This window comes from Oreochromis niloticus, linkage group LG3 (genome assembly GCF_001858045.2).
Source record: "Oreochromis niloticus isolate F11D_XX linkage group LG3, O_niloticus_UMD_NMBU, whole genome shotgun sequence".
NCBI lineage: Eukaryota > Metazoa > Chordata > Actinopteri > Cichliformes > Cichlidae > Oreochromis > Oreochromis niloticus.
Window position 1 is genome coordinate 49594158 of NC_031967.2, and position 24428 is coordinate 49618585.

At 37.1% G+C, this 24428-nt stretch overlaps 1 long non-coding RNA gene across 1 annotated transcript; it reads left to right on the plus strand.

Annotated features, from left to right (window-relative positions):
- Nucleotides 1-10690: 10690 nt before the first annotated feature.
- On the plus strand, nt 10691-12187 carry LOC112846492 (uncharacterized). The gene is made up of 2 exons (XR_003219488.1): nt 10691-11139; nt 12109-12187. It is a non-coding gene; the product is annotated as an uncharacterized LOC112846492 (long non-coding RNA).
- Nucleotides 12188-24428: the final 12241 nt, after the last annotated feature.

Below are 24428 nucleotides of genomic sequence, written 5' to 3' on the forward strand. Positions count from 1 at the left end.
TTTTCATGGGTGAGTCGTGGTGTCACTAATACCTAGATACAATCCCCTCCCATGCACATTTTATATCATTAACTTTCTTCTGTTTTGCAAAAACATTAAGATATTCCAAATTTCTGTCATTGTTTTTTATTATCATTCCCAGCACAAAAGCAACCTCTATATCTCTTTAAGCCTGTTTATGTGTGTTTCACTTATCATATGGCATCACTGTGGAATTCACTTCAGTGACAAAGACGTAATAACGTGAAATGTTCAAACGTTACGCTACATCAAAGTGATGTTTTATTGCTCATTGCCACCAGAGCAACACATTTAATCTGATATGGCATCTAACGGTCATAATACATAGACAGACAGGGCAATTATCACACATGAACAGATTCTCTCCCTGACATCATTTTGAGTATATTCTAATTAAATCACTGGGCAGATCAATACAAAAATGAACTCTGTCAATGTCAGAATGGCATTACTTTAACTATAGTAATGTTGACTGTCCTTGGTGATTCCCTGAGTGGGCTGAGTACCCCTAGAAGAGATTTCTACTTTGACATATCTCAGCAGCGTACACTAAACTGAGCACAGGAAACATGAACCAGTCTACAAATCTACAAGCTGCATCAAACACAGCATTAGTTTGAACTGGTTTGTTGTTCCACTCACTGACAGTGAACTGAAACAGTGAGGCTTGACTTGACACAAAAGACATTCAGCTTCTTTGGAAACAGATTTTGTAAAACTAGATAATTGCATTAAGTCCCACCCCTGCTTGCTTCAGTTATGCTTTAGTCTTCCATCTACATCCAGAGGACATGGAGATCAGAGCTCTCTGCTTCAGACTTTGTGAGTCCTTTCTCTATTTCTATATTATTATGTAATTTACATTATTTGTCCTGATTAAAAAATTACAGTTTAGTATTTTGGGGTACTATGTATGAGATTTAATAATACTTTACATTTAACTTTTGAGTATGTTTAGCAATAATGCAATCAGTACATATTTTAGTTACTGTGTAGCTCTTGTATCTCTCTTCAGTGATGACCATCATCATTCTACAGGGTGTACAGGATCAGAAAGTTGGTGAGTATCAGCTTTTAGCTTGTCTATATCAATTATAGGTCACATTTTGAATACAAACAAAGGATAACAAAAATTGTGAGAGAAAAACAAATGTATCTGAGATTTTTTAAATTGTTTGATTTAACGTGTTATTCGTTCACTGTTGAAGTGCTGTGTGCCAGTTTTAGTAGTAAAACTCTAAAATGACTCTTTCATTTTTCTGTTTTAGATGCAGTTTCTCTTCGTATTGTTCCAAACAGATTGCAGTTCTTTGAATACGAATCAGTGACATTTCACTGTGAAGGAGTCGATTATTGTGAAGTTGTGCATAATATTAAAGGGAAAGTAGAATCATGTAGTAAAACTAATGATACATCACCAACAGGATCATCCTGCTTTCTTAAAATTGTTTATACAGAGGACAGTGGAGAGTACTGGTATGAGACTGAAGGAGAGAGAAGGAGCAACATTATCAAGCTCTCTGTCACTGGTACTTTTGAAGAAAGAAGAATATTTCATAACATTTTTTTAATAAAATGTAATCTCATGTATTTAATTATCAAATGCATTTCATTTAGCTGGTCCTGTGTTCCTGGAGAGTCCTGCTGTTCCTGTTTTAATGGAAGAAACTGTGACTCTGAGCTGCAGGAACAAAATTGCATCCTCCAACTTCACAGCTGATTTCTACAAAAATGGATTTCTCATCCATAGAAGCTCCACAGGAAACATGACCATGCAGAGAGTCTGCACATCAGATGAAGGACTTTACAAGTGTAGCATCTCAGGAGTTGGAGAATCACCAGAGAGCTGGCTGAAAGTCACAGGTGAGACACTCAGATGTTTTAAAATACTATTACTCATAATTGTGGTATGAATAAAAGTTGATCCTCATTATGCAAAGCTGTTGTTGAATGTCATTATGAAGAAGCTAAAATTAACACTGGATGGTTTACCATTCTTGCCTCATTTAAACCTTTGTTACTTTTCTAACGATCATTCAGATTCTGTAAATTACACAACCAATCCAGAGAAACAGGGGAGCCATTCCTCCTCTCCTGCCACACGGATCATTTCCACCATTTTGGTCAGTGCTCTGTTGGTGACAGCTTGCCTGTATCACATTGGCAAAGGTTACTGGAAGAGAGGTAATTAAAATTATTATTATTATAATAATTATATTAAAAATTAGCCTGTCAGGCAGATACACTGTCTCATTTTCTTTTCCAAAGTTTTTAAATAAAAGTGAAAGTTGTAAGAAAAACAGGAGGTATTTTACTGAGCAACAATATGACAAAAATACTTCTGTGAAGAAAAAGCTTGCATGTTATGTTGTCTATAGCTTTGTTTGACTTTTATGTAATATTTATTATGTATAGATGTGAGTGATAATTTCAGTTTCCAAAACATAGACTTCAAATGAAAACCACACAACATGCAATTTTAAAGTTATTCTTTTAGACACATACTGTATCCCAGACAGCTCAAGATAGTTACATGTGGCATGAAGTACAACTTCAGACATGCATTCAGTTTTAAAATTAACTTTAAATTGAGCCCAGTTACTTTTAAACAATAATATTAAGTGTTATTTGTCTCACAAATTGTTCTACTGCAGAAAAAAAAGAATGTATAATACAATTAAGAATTTTACCATTGGACCACCCAAAAAACAAAGAAATAAATGCTGGAGAGGTCATCATATATTTAAAAAAACAAACAAAAAAAAACATTAAAACTATCTGAAATTTGTGAGGCATAGAGGATATATTGTACAGTAAGTTTAATACAAACACAGAACTGTAGAGTACAATATCTTAGTTTCGTACAAAGGCAACATTAAAACCAACAAACTGTTATGAACAGCTGATATTCTTGTGATTAATATAGAATTATCAGCCAAACAGCAAAAATTCATTTTGAAATGTAAGATTTTCGTTAGCTCAGTGTTCCGTTAGCAAAGTCTTACAAAATGGGGTGGTGTAGGAATGACATCGATTTTTTTGTAGCCCTGAATATCAGATTTTCCTAAAATTTTGAATCAAGCCTAATGAACACATTGAATAACAGACAGAGATCATCATCACTAATGTTGATTTGGTTATTATTCCCATCACTCCCACTGTCCTTTTTCATTAAAAGATGAAGAAGCATTTTTACTGTAATATAGCTCCACTGTACTATGATATTAATTGGACATTAATTGGTTACTACTTTGGTAATTGGGTGGCAATAACTTAGAAGATTATTATGTTTTTGTTTTTGCCTTGTTACCATACTATACCTTCCAATTTCTCTGTGCTTTTGTGCTAAGTATGACTTTACATTGACAATAAAGAGTTATCTTAGCTTATCTTCTCTTATTACCACTTTATTATTAAGCCATTGTAAGCTTCTTTCTATTCTGTTTTTTCTTCTACTCTTCTTTTGTGTGTCTTACAGGTTTGCAGAGAGAGAGAGCTGTCTGAAGACATCATCACTTCTGAGTGAGAGCGAAAACAAAGCAGTAACCCGGTTTTATCACATTTTGGTTTTGTTGTTGTTATTGTCTTCTGGGTTTGATGTACAAGTGTATGGACAGTTATAGCTTTTCTTTAATTAGTCAGATACGGCTATTTACCATTCCTATTTGGTTATAAGTATATATAAAGTTTGAACACAAGCAAAGACACCTGCCTGAAATACAGACGTTGAAGCTTAGCCAACTTGTTTGATCGTCTTTCTGTTTTTAGACATGTGTGAATGCTGTTGCACTAAAAGAGCTTTTGCAGCTTTTCACTGAGGTCAACGTTTAATCTCAAAGTGTCACATTAGTTTTTTCCTAAACAGACGTACTGAGTTTGTGGTCAGCAGTGAAATGTAACTGCCATGCTTGATAGTGAGCATGACTTTAACTGACTTTAAGTGTGGTCTAGTGCTGAAACAAATAAGTGGTGTCTTATTTCATTCTGGAACTTTTCTTTAATAAAGCCAAAGAAAATTATGTGAACTTCTACTTCTGTTTGGTCAGACTGTGTGAAAAGCAGAAGTCAGGAGCTGAGTGAGGGAGGAAGTGCTCAACTCATGTGGGCTTGGCCTCAATAGCTTACAGTAGGTTATATTTTGAGAGGCTAAATAAGGTCAGTGACTATATGATTTATTTCAGCAGAATTTCCTCTCCCTATGCCATGACTTAGTTTTACACAATGGGGGTGTCCAAATTCATGGGCTGCATCCTCATGAGGACGCATTTGTAGCCCGATTACGTCACAGAGACGCGATAAAGGCTGTCCAAATTTGTAGACTCTAAATGCGGCTGACAAATGCATCCTCCTTTTCCCCAGATTTGAAGGATGGGTCGGGTGTATCCTTCGTGGCCCACCATATCCCAGAATTTATAGCGCGGCAAAACTCATTGTGATTAAGAGCAATTAAATTGTGGCATTGAGAGCAAGGCAACAGCAGACATCACCTAGCAATTAAGTAACAATCTAAGGTAAATAAGCATTTTATTACATACAAAATTGGGCTACCAACTAATTTATTTCCCCCAGTTATCAAAGCAGAATCAGAACCCATCACAAAGATCCTGTCACCAGGTATAAACCAGCCCATAGCAGAGGACGCCTTCTATTCTGCAATTTAGTTGGTAAGGGTGGTGAAAGTTATACCTTATGTGCTGAATTAAAATAATACGTCATAAAAATGAATAAATATGGGTTTCAAAGTATCCATAGTTTTCTACTAATAGTACACTGACAATAAAGAACATTGAATTAGACAATACATGTATATATTGTGTGGATGTGAGGGGGAAAACCTATAAAAGACACAGCCGTCCAATACACATTCTGCAAAAAAAAGCAATACGGATCATAAATGAAACCACTTCAAGAGAACCATCAAATCCACTTTTTATTAAATTTTATATTATTAAAATTAAGGATTTGGTTGACCTCAGAACTGCACAAACAATGTATAAAGCAGCAAACGCATTTTTGCCCCACAACATTCAGAACTTGAACTTGAGACCAACTCACCATGACCTGAGAGGAGTCCTTATGTTCAGCAAGTCTTTATTAAGGACAAATGTAAAATATCACAGCATTATAGTCACAGGAGTTAGTGTGTGTAACACCTATACAGATAAAGTTAAGAAAAGTGCTTAGTTAAAAACAATAAATTGCATAAATATGGGAAATGTTCCTCTCAGTGATTGACCTGTCTCATTGTGTTCTATTGAAGCCTTTTTTCATGTTTATTAATTAAGGTGTGAGTAACCCACACTTAAGGTATTCATTGAGCTATTTGTCACACTGATATAACTCCATATAACGCATGTCTAAACATAAACATTAAAAAAAAGAAAAACAAAAAAACAAACTAACATAAATGAGATTAATTTTATAAAGCTCAGATTTAGTGGGGTGTTAATCACAATGTTTAGCTAATGTAAAAATATAGTTTGCTGTTTTGGTTTGTGAGCTTAAATTGTTGTATGTGTGTATTGCATATGAGTATTGACTATATAGTCATACATAGTTAAACATGTATATTGTCGGATTATAAAATGACGTATTCTGAATATTGAGTTGCAAATAATGGGATTTAAAATAAGGAAATAGGAACAAAAAAAAGGTAAACTTCGTCATAATGTTTTTTTGAGCGCAAACGTAATATTCATCAAAGCTTGATAATATTTTTAGGTTTTTCTTTTCTCTTTTTTTTGTTATATTTACATGTTCGAAATAAACTATCCTTTTCTATTGTACATACTCCAATGTTAACACATATCACTAAAATATATAAAGCTTGCACAATTACTCCTAAACTTTTGTGTTAGACAAAACTGCCATGATATATCTTGTATGTGGAAAAAAATCCTTGCTTCAGTACAAAGTATAGAAAAAAAATACTTAATTTCCTTACATCAAAATAATAATACCTGTTTGGGAACAGTCTGACAAAGTGAAGTACGCGAGATAGATCTATCTATCTATCTGAAATCTATCTGAAATTCAACTCATATCACTTTGACTTTTTGTAACCTAGCTCTTTTTTTTGTCTCTTCTGTGATGACTCTTATGATACTTCTTGGTGCACATGATCAGAAAGTTGATGAGTATCAAAAATTTGCCCATTGATATGAATTTTGTTGTGTTTTTGCTACACATATTTTCTTTGTGTGCACTGAATAGATTTTGCTTTTAGTGTAATTACCACCAAAAAGATTTGATAATTTACTGGTTAGTTACTTATGTTCAGTGTAAGAGGTGGGTGATCAATTAGACTGTTGTTGTCACACTTAACCTTTTAAGATACGATGATAATAACGTTGTTCAACAAAGGCTTAAAACAAAGGGAAATCAGCTGTGTACTGGATTCATATGGGCATAAAATAAGGTAAGTCTGCATTTCAACAGTTTCCATGACAAATCTCTAAAATTACAAAACATGCAGTTTGCCTTTAATATAATGTAAGTCTGTGTTGTCTTTTTGTTTTTGCAAATATTTTTTATTGAAAAAAGAAAACAACACAGTGCTTGCAGTTACCAAAATACAATTAACCTTTCTTCATTTTCCTAGTCATATATAGAAAAAAACAACTAAACAAAAACACACTCTAAAACAAAGACAGGATAGTATCATAGAGTTTCAAAATGGTTCCTCTGTGATGAGGAATAAATGATAACATGGTTTCCCACTGCTGTTCTGGAGGTAAAGAGGGAAAATTTGGGAAACACTTGGCAACAAAATTTTGAATTTGAAAATAGCGAAACAAATGGGTAATAGGGAGATCGTAATGAGAAGACAAATTGGGAACTATCGAAAACACCATCCACATATAAATGTTTGAACTGTTTTATACCCTTGTCACACCACACTGAGAATGTCGAGTCCAAGAGTGAAGGGGGAAACAAATGGTTGTCACTTAGAGGACGCGAGGAAGACGGCATTACAAAATTAAAGTGCCGTCTAAACTGAAACCAGATCTTGAGTGTGTTAAGAACCACCTGATTATCAGTATACAGAGAGGGTTTTACGGGTAAAGAGGAATAGAGCAAAGCTGGTATAGAAGAGCCCTTGCATGATGATAGCTCCAATTTACACCACGAGGAACCAGAAGATTTTAGCCAGTAGCAAAGTTTAAGGATGTGAGCAGCCCAGTAGTAAGCTAGAAAATTAGGTAATGCTAGTCCTCCACTAAATCTGCATCTCTGCAGTAAAGTTTGAGAAACCCTAGGTGGCTTCCCTCCCCAAATGAAAGAACCAATAATCTTGTCCAGTGAAACAAAACAAATGTTTTGGCAAAAATAAGGGAATCGACTGAAATAAAAATAAAAATTTTGGTAAGATGTTCATTTTAACAACATTAATCTTACCGATTAAAGAAAGGGGGAGATTATCGCATCTTTGAATATCAGATGTAATCCTTGATATGAGGGGAATCAAATTAGCTGATTTAAGGCCAGACAGAGGGCGAGTCACATTAATCCACAAGTATTTAAACCCTGATAGACTGAGATGAAAGGGTAGATCGGACTGTTGAAGTTGATGTGCTGCCGTATTAACGGGAAAACACTCACTTTTCCCCAAATTTAATTTATAACCTGAAAACGAGCTGAAGTTCTCCAGAATACTTAAAACAGCAGGGATGGAGCGTGCAGGGTCAGTCATATGTAATAACAAGTCATCTGCATACAATGATACTTTATGTGCAATTCCATTACGGATGATTCCCCTGAATACAGAGGAAGATCTCAGATGGCAATGGCAAAGAGTAAAGGTGACAGAGAGCAACCTTGACGACAACCACGACCCAGCGCAAAATAATCAGAGTAAACATCATTAGTATGAACACTGGCTTTGGGGTACAAATAAAGAAGCAAGAAATAAATGTATCGCCAAATCCAAAATTTCTTTAAAACTGCAAACAAGTACTCCCACTCCAGCCTATCAAAAGCCTTTTCACCATCTAAGGAAATCACAAGTTCGGGAAATTCAGATAGATGCTTTGAGTAAATAACATTAAAGAGTGTACGGGTATTAAAAAACAATTGCCGTCCCTTTATAAAGCCATTCTGCTCTTCAGATATAATGCGTGGAAGCACATCCTCAAGGCGAGATGCAATTACTTTAGCCAATACCTTTGCATCGGCATTTAGCAGAGATAATGGCCTGTAGGAACCACAGGAGGTTGGGTCCTTGTCATTTTTGAAAAGGAGCGCTATGGTGGCTTGTGTGAAAGTAGGTGGTAATGAACCCCTTTCTAAGGATTCATTAAACACAGATAAAAGCAATGGTGCCAATTTACCAATAAATGTTTTATAAAATTCAATTGGAAACCCATCCGGGCCTGGGGCTTTATTAGACTGCACAGCTGTAATAGCTTTTAATACTTCTTCAACAGATAATGGGGAGTCCAATTGCCCGGCAATATTAATACCAATAACAGGGTTTGAAAGATTATGAAGTAATTCATTCATTTTAGCTTTGTCCGTTGGAAATTCGGACTTATACAACGAAGAGTAAAATGTTTTAAAGGTAGAATTAGTTTCCAAGGGATCTGTAGTGATAATGTCATAAGAGTTTTTAATACTGGGTATCACACGCGAGGAGGCCTGACGTCGTAACTGATGTGCCAACAAGCGACTAGCCTTGTCACCAGTCTGTGTTGTCTTTTAACAGTGAGAGGCATCTGAGAAGAGTTCTAAAACTTCTAGGGTTGACGCGGAGATGCCCCCAACGACCTTTTACTGAAATCCACAAAGCTGTGGAGGTAAGCGTTAAAACATCACTGCAAGAAATATATATTTTCCTGAAGTCTGTGGTATGAGCTATTGTAGAAAGAATAAATGTTATTTTCTCTAGTTATTGTTTAAAATAATCATTTAATTGTTTGGTTCTTTTTTAGAGTGAGATGAAACAGTGGTCTCCTGAGGAATAAGGGCAATGGTAAAGTGGGTAAGTGATGTCAGAGGAGTGCGGCCTTGTTACAGGTTGGTTTCCATAGTGTCTAGTTAATATAATCAAGTATTCTCTTGTTTTACTGTTGAGCTCAGAGTAAAATCTATTGTCACTGTAGAGACAATGTTGCTAAAATAATGAGGGATATGAATGCCAGTGGTCTTCAGAGGAGATCTCCTGGAAAGAAGAAAATTCCCTGTCGGAATTACATCAGCCGCGGTCCAAATGACACCTGGCACATTGATGGTTTTTATTTTATCTTTTCAATTAACCTTCCTGTCATGTTTTGATGGTACTTCTGTCGAAACAATTTGTAATTCTTATTCGTTGTTTCATATAGGCAATGATAAACTGAAGTTCTTTGGAATGTGGATACATTTGGGGATTGACAGGTAGGTCTGAATATGGCATTTACTGCTTAATTTTATTATATTCAGTGTACAAAGTTGCTTTAAGGATGTGAGATAAACTGAGGTGTTATCTCCCCTGAGTAGAATAGGGCAGGGGGTGGGCAACTCCAGGCCTCGAGGGCCGGTGTCCTGCAGGTTTTAGATGTGTCCTTGATCCAACACAGCTAATTTAAATGGCTGAATTACCCTCACAACATGTTTTGTAGTTCTCCAGAGGCCTGGTAATGAACTAGTCATTTTATTCAGGTGTGTTGACCCAGGGTAAGATTTAAAACCTGCAGGATGCCGGCTCTCGAGGCCTGGAGCTGGCCAAGCCTGGTCTAGGGGACCAAGATAAAGTATGAATAGTGAAGGAGGATTCAAGAAGGCAGTTTTTAAAAGGTTTATTTCCTGCTAGTTTTAAAGTTCAATTTCAGAGTGGCAGTTAATTTCAGGGAGAGCCAAGACCAACATAACAAACAAAACATCCCTAATAGAAACTAAAAGGAACTTACTTAGCTCCAAAGAACACCAAATATACAACTTAAAACGATAACCTGCCTAACCAACACATAAACAGGAAAATACAAGGGATTACAAAACAAAAGGCAGCTCTCCCCTACCGTCAGTCTGAACACAGTCAAGAGGCACATACAATCCCAAAGGCATGTAAGCCTGTGCAACTATGGCAGTCAAAATGGCCGGAGGGCCCAGAAACACAGCCTAGGCAGAGCACAAGGGAAAACCAGCATCCTCTTGGGGAATGTAACAGAGGCCAAAAACCAAACATAGCGCCAAACATGATTCAATCCTATGTACGAGTGGCCACTTTACTGTTTCTGCCTTTTCAGATTTTCCAGGAAGGTTCTATGTTGTGGGTCAAATGCAGATGGCATTTCACATGCGAGATCTTGGGAATCAGGCATGGAGGTATGATATTAATAAAACAATCTGGAGCCAGGTCTGACAATCTAACATACATGTCTACCACTGGAAATTTGTGAATTATGTGAACAACACTTTATTACTCCAAATTGGACTAGTATTCAAATGCAATTACAATTTCAATTTCAATCAATTACAATGGGAACTAAGACCAACAAAGTCAATGTGTGGAAGGGACCATCAAAAAGCTCTGATTGCAGTCTTCTTGCAAATTTGAAAGCAGGGGTGAATGGTGTGTGTGAGAGCATGGTGGCCAGAGGTGGGTAGTAACGAGTTACATTTACTCCTTTACATTTACTTGAGTAAGTTTTTGAAAAAAATGTACTTTTAAAGTACTTTCTTTCCACGATACTTTTTACTTTTACTTGAGTACATTTGTGAAGAAGAAACGGTACTTTTACTCTGCTACATTTGCAAAATTCGACTCGTTATTTTTAAAAAAAATAATTAGTTTAACACATTAGATAATATGCCGCCAGTGGAGTTTCCGGTAACTTTTTTACCAATCAGATGTGGCCATGCAGTCACATGACCAGTTTGAAACTGTGGCGGGCAGAGCCGCCCAAGCGTTTCAAAGTAGCGGACACACGGAAAGAAGAAACACATGAAAACATGGCAGAGCCAGTTGTTTACGCTAGAGCTGAAGAGGATGAACACCCTTGGCCTCATATACTAACAATGTTTCTCTTAAAAGCAGCACAAAAGAACAGCTATGTCTTCAGTGTCGGTGTCTTCAGTCAGAGCCAAAACAAACCAACTTTTCAGCGTGAAACAACTCAACTCGTGTAACCTGAGGAAACGGTAAGTTTTCTGTAAATATCTTTTTAGCTGTGGTTAGCTGGATGTCAGTCTTATGTTACAGCAGCTGTGTCGAGCTCGAGCGGCGAGTCATATTTTCGGCGCTACATTGTAGTGATATAAATTTGTGGGTGTTTTGTGCAGCTTCGGCTATCCTTTTAACCGCTCGCTGGTTAGCTAGCGTGAGCTATAAGCCAACAGCTAGCCTGGATAATGACGCTAGATTTCCATGCACATGTAAACACAGCTCGTCTCTACTGCTTTAACTGTTAAAACAGAAGGCAATACTGCAGGTGACAGAGTTTATTATGTGAAGCAGCAGCTTTTTTAGTTTAAACAGTCTGCATTAAGCTGGGCAATATAAATATTATATTGTATGAACGTGATATTATATTGTTCAAACGTGAAAGGTATATTGCACGAACATGAAAAGTATTTTGTTAGAACAATAAACCTTTCACGTTATAACGTGATATAGCTCTATTTTTCTTTTGCCTGGGTGGCAGCTCTACGCTTACGTACTCGGATGAGCTTGCCTCATCCTACAAGTTGTGCCTCCATCTCTTGTGTCCAGATCACACGCTGCACTGCCGTGCTGCTCCACCTTTTCACTTTCATTTCTGTGTTTGTGCGTGCGCAGTGTGAGAGGCTGCGTTGAGGGGCGACAGGATTTCAAACAGGTTTGATTATCTTGCGACCATACGATTGATGATTGAGAGATGATCGTGAGGTGTTAACTGCTTTTCATTACCCCATGTATACTACACGATGCACACACGATTAAGGCAAAACTTAGGCTGATCCCCAAAACGGTTGCGTGACTGAAAGATCGGCTCAAAATGGGCCAAAAATCGCACAGTGTATGGCCAGCTTTTGGAGGCTAGCTCCAAACAAACATCTGCAGCTTGGCAGTATATACAGCACTATAATGACCACATCTAATTCTTTTGAAAACCTAACATCTTTACACAGGTCTCCACTTCATCAGACATCACCTAGACACAGAGCTGGATGAGGCCAGCACAAACAGCAGCCTAACCGACGAAGATGATGGATCCATTAGGTCAGGAAAGCCAGAAGCAGGAGAGCTGGAGAGGTACCTTTTATGTCCATTCACTGGAGGTGTGGATCTATTGCATGGCTTTCCTCACATCAAGAAGCTGTCGATCAAACTCAATACAGCTCTTCCTGCTTCTGGAGCTTGTGAAGGACTTCTTAGTCATGCAGGACTCCTGTTCACTGCTAAACAGTTGCAGCTTCACAGAAAGAACCTTGAGAGCAAACTGCTGCTGAAGCTTAACCATCACCTCACTGAGTTAAGAAATGGCACATTTTTGCTAAATATGCAGAAATAAATGCACAGCCATACAATTTATGGTAAAGTGAGCTGCCTTGTATGTACATATGTTCAAGATGCCTCTTTCTAATGTTTTCTCTGAGGCTGCTGTGCCATTTGGAGCAAAATATTTACAAGTTTACAGCATATCTTGTCACTGGAAATTGTTTGCACTGTTTATATATTTATATTATTTACTGTAGGTACTGGTGAAAAAGCTTTGTTGTGAAAAACTGAAATCTGGAAATTAGAATTGTTGTGCCTTATTTTGTTGATGTTTTTACATATATTATATTTGAAAATACTAAAATTTATATATTTATTTATTTTTGTTTGTCTGATAGCATTTATTTAAACATAAATCGGACATTACAACCAGTTACTCACTACTTGAGTAGTCTTTTCGCCAAGTACCTTTTTACTCTTACTTGAGCAACTTTTTTGACGACTACTTTTTTTTTTTTTTTTACTTTTTACTTTTACTTGAGTAATAATATTTTAAAGTAATGCTACTCTTACTTGAGTACAATTTTTGGATACTCGACCCACCTCTGATGGTGGCCAACAAATCTGACTCAGTTCAAATATTTTAGGTTTTCTTCCACTAGCTTCTCACAATATTTTACAGGAACTTTGGTCCATTCTGGTGTAACTAAGTCATCCATGTTAAAAAGCAATTCTACCAAAACACTAAGGAAGCTTAATATGAAAAAGTTAAGATTATTCTTTTACCAAGTTCATACTTTTCTGGCATTTGGCAAAGAAAAATCATTTTGGTAATTCTAAATGGTCGAAAACATGAGAAAGAAAAAAGTAATCAGTTTTTTATATGTTGTACACAAACATGGTTTCAAGTACATATTTAAACAAATGCCAGCAATAAAAAGTATTTTTTGAATATGAATGTAATAACATTATTAACATCTACATAAATATATTAAACATAAAAATATGACTATTGGTACCTTCACCAAGCAGCTGTCTGTGTGAAGCACTTGCTCCAGGGTTGTGTCATGAATGTATTCAGCTGCCAACAAAAAACAGGACTCAGTGCGGGCAACTGCCATGAGTCTGTCTCATCCCAACATTGTCAGTCTCCTAATACAATAGAATAAAAAACAAAACACAAAACAGAGGCATAGTATGTTACAGCTTTAGGAACAAACAAACAATCAAACAAAACAAGCATGTAAAACTTATTACAATGAAACGTTTATCTCATGATGAATGTCGCTGTCCTCCATCCCTTGTTGGCCACACATGATCCTTTTAACAGCTGCTGGAGTACCATGAAGAGAACCTCTATATACCTTGCCAAACGTCCCTTGTATGTAATTAAAGCCTCTTTCACATATGGAACACGTGAAAGATACACTTGGAAATAAAAAACACACAGTAGCATACATTAACATACAGCTACTGCTAATCATTACTGATCCAGCAGTTAGTAGAAGAATATCTTATCCAACTGGAGCACCAAATAGTGAAGAATGAAAACATTTATGCCTTTATTTACAATTTCGTCGTATGATTTGATTTTAGCCCTAAATGGGAAAGAATGCTTACATGATGGTAATTTTGGAGTTGTGTTGAAAGACTCTGCAAAAACTATTAAATGCCCACTATTTCCATTACCTTCAGATAGTTCTTCAGCTCTCTCCATAGCTTCTTTTGCCTCTACAACTGCATGCGGTAACATGCCATGGCTCACTGCTCCACCTGGACCTAGAGATGACCCTACATTTTCCTCCTTCCTTTGCTTGGACTGGCTTTTCTTTCTGACCCTCCCTGCATCAAATTCAGCTGAGCTGGATGTTTCTAGATGGAAATCCTATGAACACATTCAGACAAGATATACTTTTTGTAGGATGCACTGTGAAATAATCCACATTTATGACAGTTATAAGAAATTAATTGGTCAGTTCAAGATGAAGCCATGGTTTTACCTGGTCTGCAGCACTTTGTCCTATGTGAGTTTCAGGAAGTTCATCTGCAAAATAAGATGCATATTACATACTGTAACTGTGCAATGACCAAGCATAGTAAACAAGTGTGTAAGGGCTGGAAATGTGATGCAAAAAAAAAGGTCAATGTTAATGATCTAGTTAGATGTCCAGGCATTCACCTAAACTGCAAATTTCATCACCACCCACTTTAGTTTCAGGGTCTTCATCTGTAAAATAACACATTAAATTCAATATATCTGAATGCCCAACCTGGTCAGTGTACCATGTTCAATCATGACATGAAAAAAATATTCAATTTGATTTGGGCAGGCACACGCCTGAGATGGTATGGTATATCTCTGATATGCATTATGTAACTTTCACAACCTAACTGCAACTTACTTGATGACCTGACTGACTGGCTGACTTCTGAGACCTGACGGCTTTTTTCCTGAGACCTGAGGATGTCCTAAAATGTACACTGTAACAGTGCTTTCTCTGTGTTCTCGTGTTTCATTGCCTCAGTTATGTTTTGATTGTTGTTCTTTCCCGGTCTCGTCTGTGTCATGTCTGTCTGGGTCTGGCCTGTGTGTGTGTGTGGTCCCATTGTTTGCATCCTCTGTCTTGTTGTGTGTAAATAGCCAAAATTGTGTTCCCCATGTTTCCTGTTCCTTGGCATTCGTTGTGTATTTAAGCCCCTTGTTTTCTTCCATCCTGTGTTGTATTGTCCCTCGTTCCACACTGTGTGTTCCGCCTGCTTGTCAGCCAGCTTCCCTGCCTGCCCATTTAGTTAGTGTTGATTTTCCAAGTGTTCAATAATAAAGCTGTTTTGAGTTTACCATTTGCCTTTTGACTTTTTGGGTCGTCCATTGCTGCTGGCTACCCACAGCCCTTGACAACAAGAGGTTTGTTTGGTTAGGTTGCCTGGTCTCAGCATTTCAGAAATCTTTGATCTATTTTGCAGTGACAAATTTGAAAAATGTTGCTTTTTGGTTGAATGATGTTGGGAGTGTTTTCTTGGGTCACTTTGGGCTCCTTGGGTCCCCAATTTTACGAAACTTCAAAGTTTCATAAAATTGTTTAAGCTAACAGCTACAATAAGCATTACAGTTACTCTTAGGCTATCATTTGTTTACATAATGCTTTTTCTTATACACGTAATACATTTATTACCAACCTGAGAGTTTATCTGCTGAACATGTAATCTGTGCCCTGCTCCAGCTCAAGATGTTGTAATAACACTCAGCTCACTAACACTCTGGGTCCACAGGTATAATGTAGCTCTATTAATCGGCGCTCTATTAATCAGCGCTCGATTACTCTGCGGCTTTCTTGAAGGACCCGGATGAATGACCCCATAAACTGAATTTAAGAACTGAAATTGAATGATGAGAAGTGAAACTGAAAGCATCCAAGAGCTAAATTTAAACAAGGATGAAATAAAATTTCAAAGCAAATTAATCAGATTCAATCTGAGCAATTCAAATTCGAATTTAATGTTTTCAAATTCAATTTCTGATGGCACAAAGTTCTGCCAATAACAGGGAAATGAAATCACAGATAACTGAAATTTTGCCACACACCCACAGACACTGTATCACAGTGTAATGAGTCTGTAATAAGTCAGATGACATGACACAGTACAGAGAGTAACCACTAGACTGCAGCAGGGGAAAAGTTTTTCCCTTCACTACATAATAATCTGTGATCATCCACAGATCATCAAACATCAATGAAACAGCTAAAGAAACTGCTTTAATATTACTTAACACTTCTGTAGTGTTCATATTTTTGCTACTCAACCAATGCTTGTACATCAGTTCTTTACTTACTGCCCTTTCATATTGTTTGTTATCATGAATGGTCGGCTGACATAGTCTATGTATATTATTGTGTGTGCGCTTAAATCAAAGCGCTTGATTCAAAGCAATTTTTCTAACATGAAATACAGAAAGTGCACCATTAAGACATCTTTCACTTGCATATGCACATTTCTTTCTACTACCAGTAAGGTTTATCTCCATTTGGACCTTTTGAGAACAAATATATAGCCTGTCATATCAAGCAGAAACAAGCAGAGCACACCTCTCAGCATCTAAATCACTTCTATCTAAAAATCTTAAGTGATATCTATGACTCAGAAAACAAAACAAAGCATATATATATATATATATATATATATATATATATATATATATATATATCAGAATCAGAATCGTGTTTATTGGCCAAGTATATGTGCAGACAAATACAAGGAATTTGGTTCCGGTAGATGGTGGCTCTCCAGCACAGCAATGTAAATCTCACACACACACACACACACACACACCCACACACACACGTATCTATATATACATTACACATGCATACACATACATACACAAAGCTGTGTAAACCAACTATAAATAACTAATCTAAACGTATATACATAAAATACAGAAATGAAATGAGGTGGAATGAATACTACAGAATGTACATAAGGTGCAGTTGCAGTCTGGCAGTGGGAGCAGTGTGACAGGTCAACTGTTTAGAAGGGAGATGGCGAGGGGAAAGAAACTGTTCCTGTGTCGGGTGGTCCTGGTCTGCAGGCTTCTGTACCATCTGCCAGAGGGCAGCAGGTCAAAAAGTCTGTGTCCAGGGTGTGAGGGGTCTGTGATGATTTTCCCTGCCCGTTTCCTGGTTCTTGAGAGGTACAGATCCTGGATGGAGGGCAGGGGGGCGCCGATGATCCTTTCTGCTGCCTGTACAGTCCGCTGCAGTCTGCTCCTGTCCTGTTTTGTGGCTGCACCATACCAGACTGTGATGGAGGAGCACAGGACAGACTCAATGACTGCAGTGTAAAACTGGATCAGCAGCTCCTGTGGAAGACTGTACTTCCCCAGTTGTCTCAGGAAGTACATCCTCTGCTGGGTCTTTTTGAGGATGGAGTTGATGTTGGTCTCCCACTTCAGGTCCTGGGAGATGGTGGTACCCAGGAACTTGAAGATCTCCACAGTCGACACAGGGCTGTCTGATATGATGAGGGGGGGCAGAGTTGAGGGATGTCTCCTGAAGTCCACTGTCATCTCTACAGTTTTAAGAGTGTTCAGCTCCAGATTGTGCTGACTGCACCAGAGTACCAGCCGCTCAACTTCCTGCCGGTATGCAGACTCATCACCATCCTGAATGAGGCCAATGATGGTGGTGTCATCTGCAAACTTTAGGAGTTTTACAGCTGAGTTCTTGGAGGTGCAGTCATTAGTGTAGAGGGAGAACAGTAGTGGTGAGAGGACACATCCTTGAGGGGCACCAATACTGAGGGACCGAGTTTCAGAGGTGATCTCCCCCAGCCTCACTTGTTGCTTTCTGTCTGTCAAGAAGCTGGTGATCCACTGACATATATACATATACATATATGTATATGTATATATGTATATACAATTTATTTTGGTCTGTTTGGTGAACATTTGTCTGCTATTTTCCTATAATGCTTTACAAGTTCATTAAAGGAAATAGCAGACAGTTGAAGTTCAGCAGTTTGGTAATCCACTGTGTCTCGCAATATAACTTCTATCATCTCTGTATCCAATCAGAAAGAGACTCAGAGAGACCATGGCTGTCATATTTACCTTATTTTATGAACTGTCTTTGCTATCATGATGGTGGCTCTGCTGGTGCTTTTGGTGGGATGTCTTCACTTTTATGTGTATGGGAAATCTGTTTCTCTTATCAAATAGCATCAACATGGAGTACAATTCAGTGACAAAGATTAAATAAATGTTGAAATGTTACACTATGTTTTTTTTATATTATGTGTTTATTGCTTATTGCCACCAGAGCAACACATTTTAAGCAGATATGCCAATTATCACACATGAAAAGATTCTCTTCCTGACATCATTTTGACAAAACAAATTTCCCACGTGTCTGACTAATAAAGGTTATCTTATCTTATTTTATCTTATCATTTTGAGTATATCTGGATTAAATCACGTAAAAAAGATCAATATAAATTAAGCTATGTTTGAATGTCAGAATGGCATTACTTTATGTAACAGTAACATTTACTGTCCTGTGATTGAAAATAACGTTAATGACTTTGGTGATTCCCTGAGTGGGCTGAGTACCCCGAGAAGAGGTGCAACATTCAACAAACTGAGCACAGGAAACAGGAACCAGTCTACAAGCTGCATCAAACACAGCATTAGTCTGAACTGGTTTGTTGTTCCGCCCACTAACAGTGAACTGAAACCGTGAGGCTTGACTTAACACAAAAGACATTCAACTTCTCTGAAATTGGCTTTTGTAACACTAGATAATAACATTAAGTCTGAAAACTATTTAATTAAAATTAAAATATTTCTTACTAGCACAGAGACAGCCCTGCTCATTTCAGATAAGCTTCAGTCTTCTATATACAGCGATACGACATGAAGGTCAGAGCTCTCTGCATCACACTGTGTGAGTAATTTGTCTATTTCTACATTATTCTAAAAACATTTTTTAGGTTATTCATGCTGATAAAAAAATATGATAATTTTATTTGTTTTATACTATACTAAGAAGGCTATTGCATTTTGTGGACTATGTATGAGATGTAATAATAATTTACTTTTAAGATTTTAGTAAATTTAGCCATTATACAGTGTGTGTTTTAGTTACTGTGTAGCTCTTTTTTCTTCTCTCTTCAGTGATGAACATCATGATTCTGTTGTTGGTACAGAATCAGAAAGTTGGTGAGTACCAACTGTTTGCTTGTGTTTATCAATATCAGGTCACATTTTGAACAAACAAGCAGTGTGTGGGGGGGGTAAAATAGCTTTTTTGTAAGAGAAAGAAATGAATGTTATATCTTTTCTTCTTTTATTTACTGTTTTATTTGTTCACTGATGAAGTGCAGTATGCCAATATTAGTAATAAAACTCTAAATGAGTCTTTTATTTTCTTTGTTTCAGATGCAGTTTCTCTTCGTATCGTTCCAAACAGATTGCAGTTCTTTGAATATGATTCAGTGACATTTCACTGTGAAGGAGTCGATTATTGTGAAGTTGTGCATAAAGTCAAAGGGAAAGTAGAATCATGTAGTAAAACTAATAAGAAGACACCAACAGGATCATCCTGCTCCATTAAAATTGTTTATACATACAACAGTGGAGAGTACTGGTATGAGACTGAAGGAGGAACAAGAAGCAACATTATCAAGCTCTCTGTCACTGGTACTTTTGAGGAAATAACAATATTTCTAATATTTTTTAATTGAATTTATTTCATGTATGTAATTATCAAATGCATGCCATTCAGCTGGTCCTGTGATCCTGGAGAGTCCTGCTGTTCCGGTGTTAATGGAAGAAACTGTGACTCTGAGCTGCAGGAACAAAATTGCATCCTCCAACTTCACAGCTGATTTCTACAAAAATGGATGTCCCATCCACAGAGGAGCCACAGGAAACATGACCATCCAGAGAGTTTCCAAGTCAGATGAAGGACTTTACAAGTGTAGCATCTCAGGAGTTGGAGAATCACCAGAGAGCTGCCTGAAAGTCACAGGTGAGACACTGAGATGGTTTAAAATAGGTTTAGACATAATTGTGATATGAATGACAGCTGATGCTCTTTATGCAAAACTGTTAATTATACGGTCCTGGACTCGTGGCCCAGTGTTTTGATTTTGTATTGTTTATTAGTCTGTTGGTTCTTGGTTTTTGATTATTGGGGTTTTGTTTTCTGTTGATCTTCCAGGATTGTGATTTCTAGCTCTTAGGTTTAATTCTGCGCTTGTGTGTATTTCTTCATTCCCCAGTCAGTCATGTCACACGTCTGCCACCGCAGCCGTGACAGTTAAATTTGTTTGTATTAGCATGTTTGCAATACTCAGAAGTTTCCAGTGTGCAAATTTTAATTGGACATTAACAACTAAAATAGGTGTACCAAACTTTTCATGGTGTTTTAGAAATGTTTAAGTTGATTGGCAAGATTTTTAATGTCATTTGATGGTTTACCATTCTTGTCTCATTAAAACCTTCCTGTCTTTTCTAACCATCATTTAGACTCTCAAAATTTAAATTACACAACTAATCCAGACAAAGAGGCGTGCCATTCCTCCTCTGCTGCCACCCCTTGGATCATTGCCACCATTTTAGTCAGTGCTCTGTTGGTGGCAGTGGGATTTTATCACTTTGGCAAAGGTTACTGGAAGAGAGGTAATGAAAATAATTGTTATTATTATTATTACTATATGGTTTAGTTTGTCAGCCAGATACGTTGTCTGATTTTCTTATGTCAGAAACTAATTGGCTTGAACAAATTGTTTATATCTGTTTAACGTGTTTAAACAACCCCAAAAAACCAAAAACAAAAAATGCATGCTTTTTCTTTTTTTATCTCCATAGATGCAGGCAGAGCAACAGGTGCTGCTGTAAGAGAGACGGGAGGTATTTTACTCAGCAACAAAAAGGATTGCCTTTGTTTTCTCATGTGGTGTTGTCTGCGTTTTTGTTTGACGTGTATGAAATATTTATAACTGTATAGATGTGAGAGATAATTTCAGATTCCAAAACGTACACCTCAAACAAAAACCACATATGATTTTAAAGCTGATCTTTTAGAAACTTACTGTATCTCAAAATAGTTACATGTGGCATGAAGTTCACCTTCAGACATGCATTCAGTTTCAAAGTTAACTTTAAGTTGAACCCAATTACTTTCTCTTTTAAATAAAAATATTTAGGGACCAGCATTACTTGTCTCAAAGTGTTCTACTGCAGGGGGAAAATAATGCAGAATAAAACCAAGAATTTACCATTTGACAACCCATAAAACAAAGAAAATTTTGATGCGGTAGTCAAAAAAACAAACAAAAAGAATGAAACATCAAAAAATTACATTAAAAAATATCTGAGATTTTGGGGGCATAAAGTATGTGTTGTGCAGTAAATCTAATGCAAATAGATCAGAACTGTAAAGTGTAATGATTTTGTTTCATTGTTAGCTCAGTGTTCCATTAGCAACACCTTATAAAATCGGCCAATGTAGGACTGACATCAGTTTCCTTTTCTAACCTCGAATGTCAGATTTTTGTAAAATTTAAAAACCTATTGAATACACTGAATGACAGGGATCATCATGACTGATATTGCTGTGGTTTTAATTCCCTTCACTCGCACTGTCCCTCTTCATTACAAGATGAAGATGCATCACCCTCTAGACCCATTTACTACAACTTAAGCCTCGCTCAACCACAAGGTAAGACTAATTGTGATTCAAACGCATCTCCATCATGGCACTGAAAAGCATAAGCAAGTAATTTGATCTAAAAGAAATAAGTATTTTAATATGTAAAAATTTTTGGCTACCAACTGATTTAATTTCATGTGTTGTCAAAGCAGAAGCAGGAACCAGCAGAGCGATTTATTCAGGAAGTCCTTGCCAACCCATCACTGTGGATCCCTTCTATTCTACAATACTGTAAGTAAGACTGGGGACAGGGATGCCTTATGTGCTGCATTCACACAATCTGTGATGGATAAAAGAGATCTTTAAGTTTGCGATGGGTGAAATAGACAACTTCATACATGGCTTAAGTATACTTTTTTATTCATACCAGTAACTAACTCCCAATGTGTATGTAAAAATGCTGATTTCAGTACACAGAATAAGAAAACTAATGTTTTTCAATGAACATGCTTGTTTGGGAACTACTCTAAGAAGTGAATATTGGTCTGTAATATGTACCATAGTCTAAGGAGCTTGAAAAGAAAAAGTCTCTGAACTTCTATTAAGTTTCCTTGAAGATGTTTCACCTCTCATCCGAGAAGCTTCTTCACTTTTAAGAGCAATTGGTGGAGAGTCCCAGATTTTAAGCCCTATGGGAGTTTCCCCCAAGAGGGTCATAGACCCCCTAATGATCCTCTACCTACTCACATGAGCCAAGGTGTGAAAGCGGGTGTAGGTCACAATCAGCCAGGGTTTTGGGTGAGCTCATTGTGAAACCTGGCCCCATCCTATCATGTGTTTCTCTGAGGTCAGATGGCCCAGGATGTGAGTGGGCGTTAAGGCGTCTGGGACGGGATCTTAGAACTTGATTATAGATGGCAGACAGTTGGTGTTGTAAACCACCGCCTCTGTTCAAAGATGGTCGCTCACAGTGGACATAGATGGCTTCTTTCACTCCTCTTTCAAACCATCTGTCCTCTCTGTCCAAAATGTGAACATTGGCATCCTCGAAAGAGTGACCTTTGTCCTTTAGATGCAGATGGACTGCTGAGTCTTGTTCTGTGGAGGTGGCTCTTCTATGTTGAGCCATGTGTTTGTGAAGTGGCTGTTTGGTCTCTCCAATGTAGAGGTCCGGGCATTCCTCACTACACGGTACAGCATACACTACATTGTTACATCTGTGTTTAGCAGTTTTGTCTTTGGGATGAACCAGTTTTTAACTGAGTCAGACCACACACTCAGAACAACATAGAAGAGCCACTTTGACGGTGAAATCACATGATATTGGGGCTAGGCTTTTCAAGGAAACTTAAAGAAGTCCAGACCCTCACAGACATGCATCACAATAATTTTTTTGTCTATTCTGTTTTTTTTTCCTGCATTATGATTTTTTTCATCTTCCCCATGCACCTTGGAAGTAGGTGAAGTTGAGCCAGAAAATTTTGCTGTGATTTATTCTGGGTTTTTTTCCCCTCCACATTTCTTTTGTGTGTCTTACAGGTTGCAGAGAGTTGACTGAAGACATAATCACATCTGTGCAAGAGTGAAAACAAAGAAGTAACCTGTTTTTGTCATATATTGTTTTTTGTTATTAACCAAGCTGCAAATTTTTATCTCAGTTTGATTTGCATGCCTATAAACTGTTATAGCTTTTCTTTATTCAGTGAAATACAGCTAGTTGCCATTCCCACGAGGTTGTAAGTATAGAAAGTTGAACACAAGCAAAGACACCTGCCAGTTATTTAGAAGTTGAACTTTAACCAACTTGTTCAATCTTCTTTCTGTTTTCACAAATGTATGAATGCTGTTGCAATAAAAGAGCTGCTGCAGCTTTCAAAGACACCCACTGTGGTCAACGCTAATGTCAAAGTGTCACATCACTTTTTTCCAAAACAATCGAGTTTGTGATCAGCAATGAAATATAACTGAGCATGACTTTAACTGACTTTAAGTGTGGTCTAGTACTGAGACAAAATAGATATGATGTAGACCACTGCAAAGCAGATACAAAAACACTTTTGCTTATTTAATGAATTAATTAAGCAAAATGTGTTGGTTAACAGAGGACAACATCACCAAAATACAACATTCACTTGCACTTGAAAGAACAGTCTCAGTAGAATGAGCTTTACGAAAACCAGACTGAAATTTGTCAAATACAAATTATTTGTCCCAGACAACTGTCAGCAGGTTAGCTACAACCCTTTAAAATTTTTTAGCAATGAACATTAAGTGTGAGATTGGTTGGTAATCGCTAAGAAGAGAAGGGCCAAGCCCATTTTTTACATTTGGCAGTTGTCCACATGGTCAGCACCACAGCATTATGGAGGTCAGAGCTCTGTGTATCAGACTGTGTGTCTATTTCCACATAACTACTAAACTACAACTAATTTATTAAACCTAAAAAATGTATTAAATGCCAAAAAATTACCTTTATTTTTTATTTGTTTTTTTGTGTAGTGGTTATGAGATGTTTCAATCCATTTGTAAGCAACTGTACACTGTTAAAAAAAACATCTTAAAAAAACGGTAATATTCCGGCAGCTGGGGCGCCAAAATACTACCGTAAAATAACAGAAAATAACTTCCTCATAAAAATACGGTTATTTCCAGTAATGACAATACAGTTTGTTGCGCTAATTTTACATGGGATTCTGCCTTTTCCAAGTGCCTTTAGACATTAAATTAGGAACATTTTAACCTGATTAAACAATGAAATTACCGATAAACAAGGTCAATGAATGTGGCAATATGAATCATAATACGTAAATGTACAGAAATATACAGTTAACAGTTGGTTTAAATAATAATGGATCGCA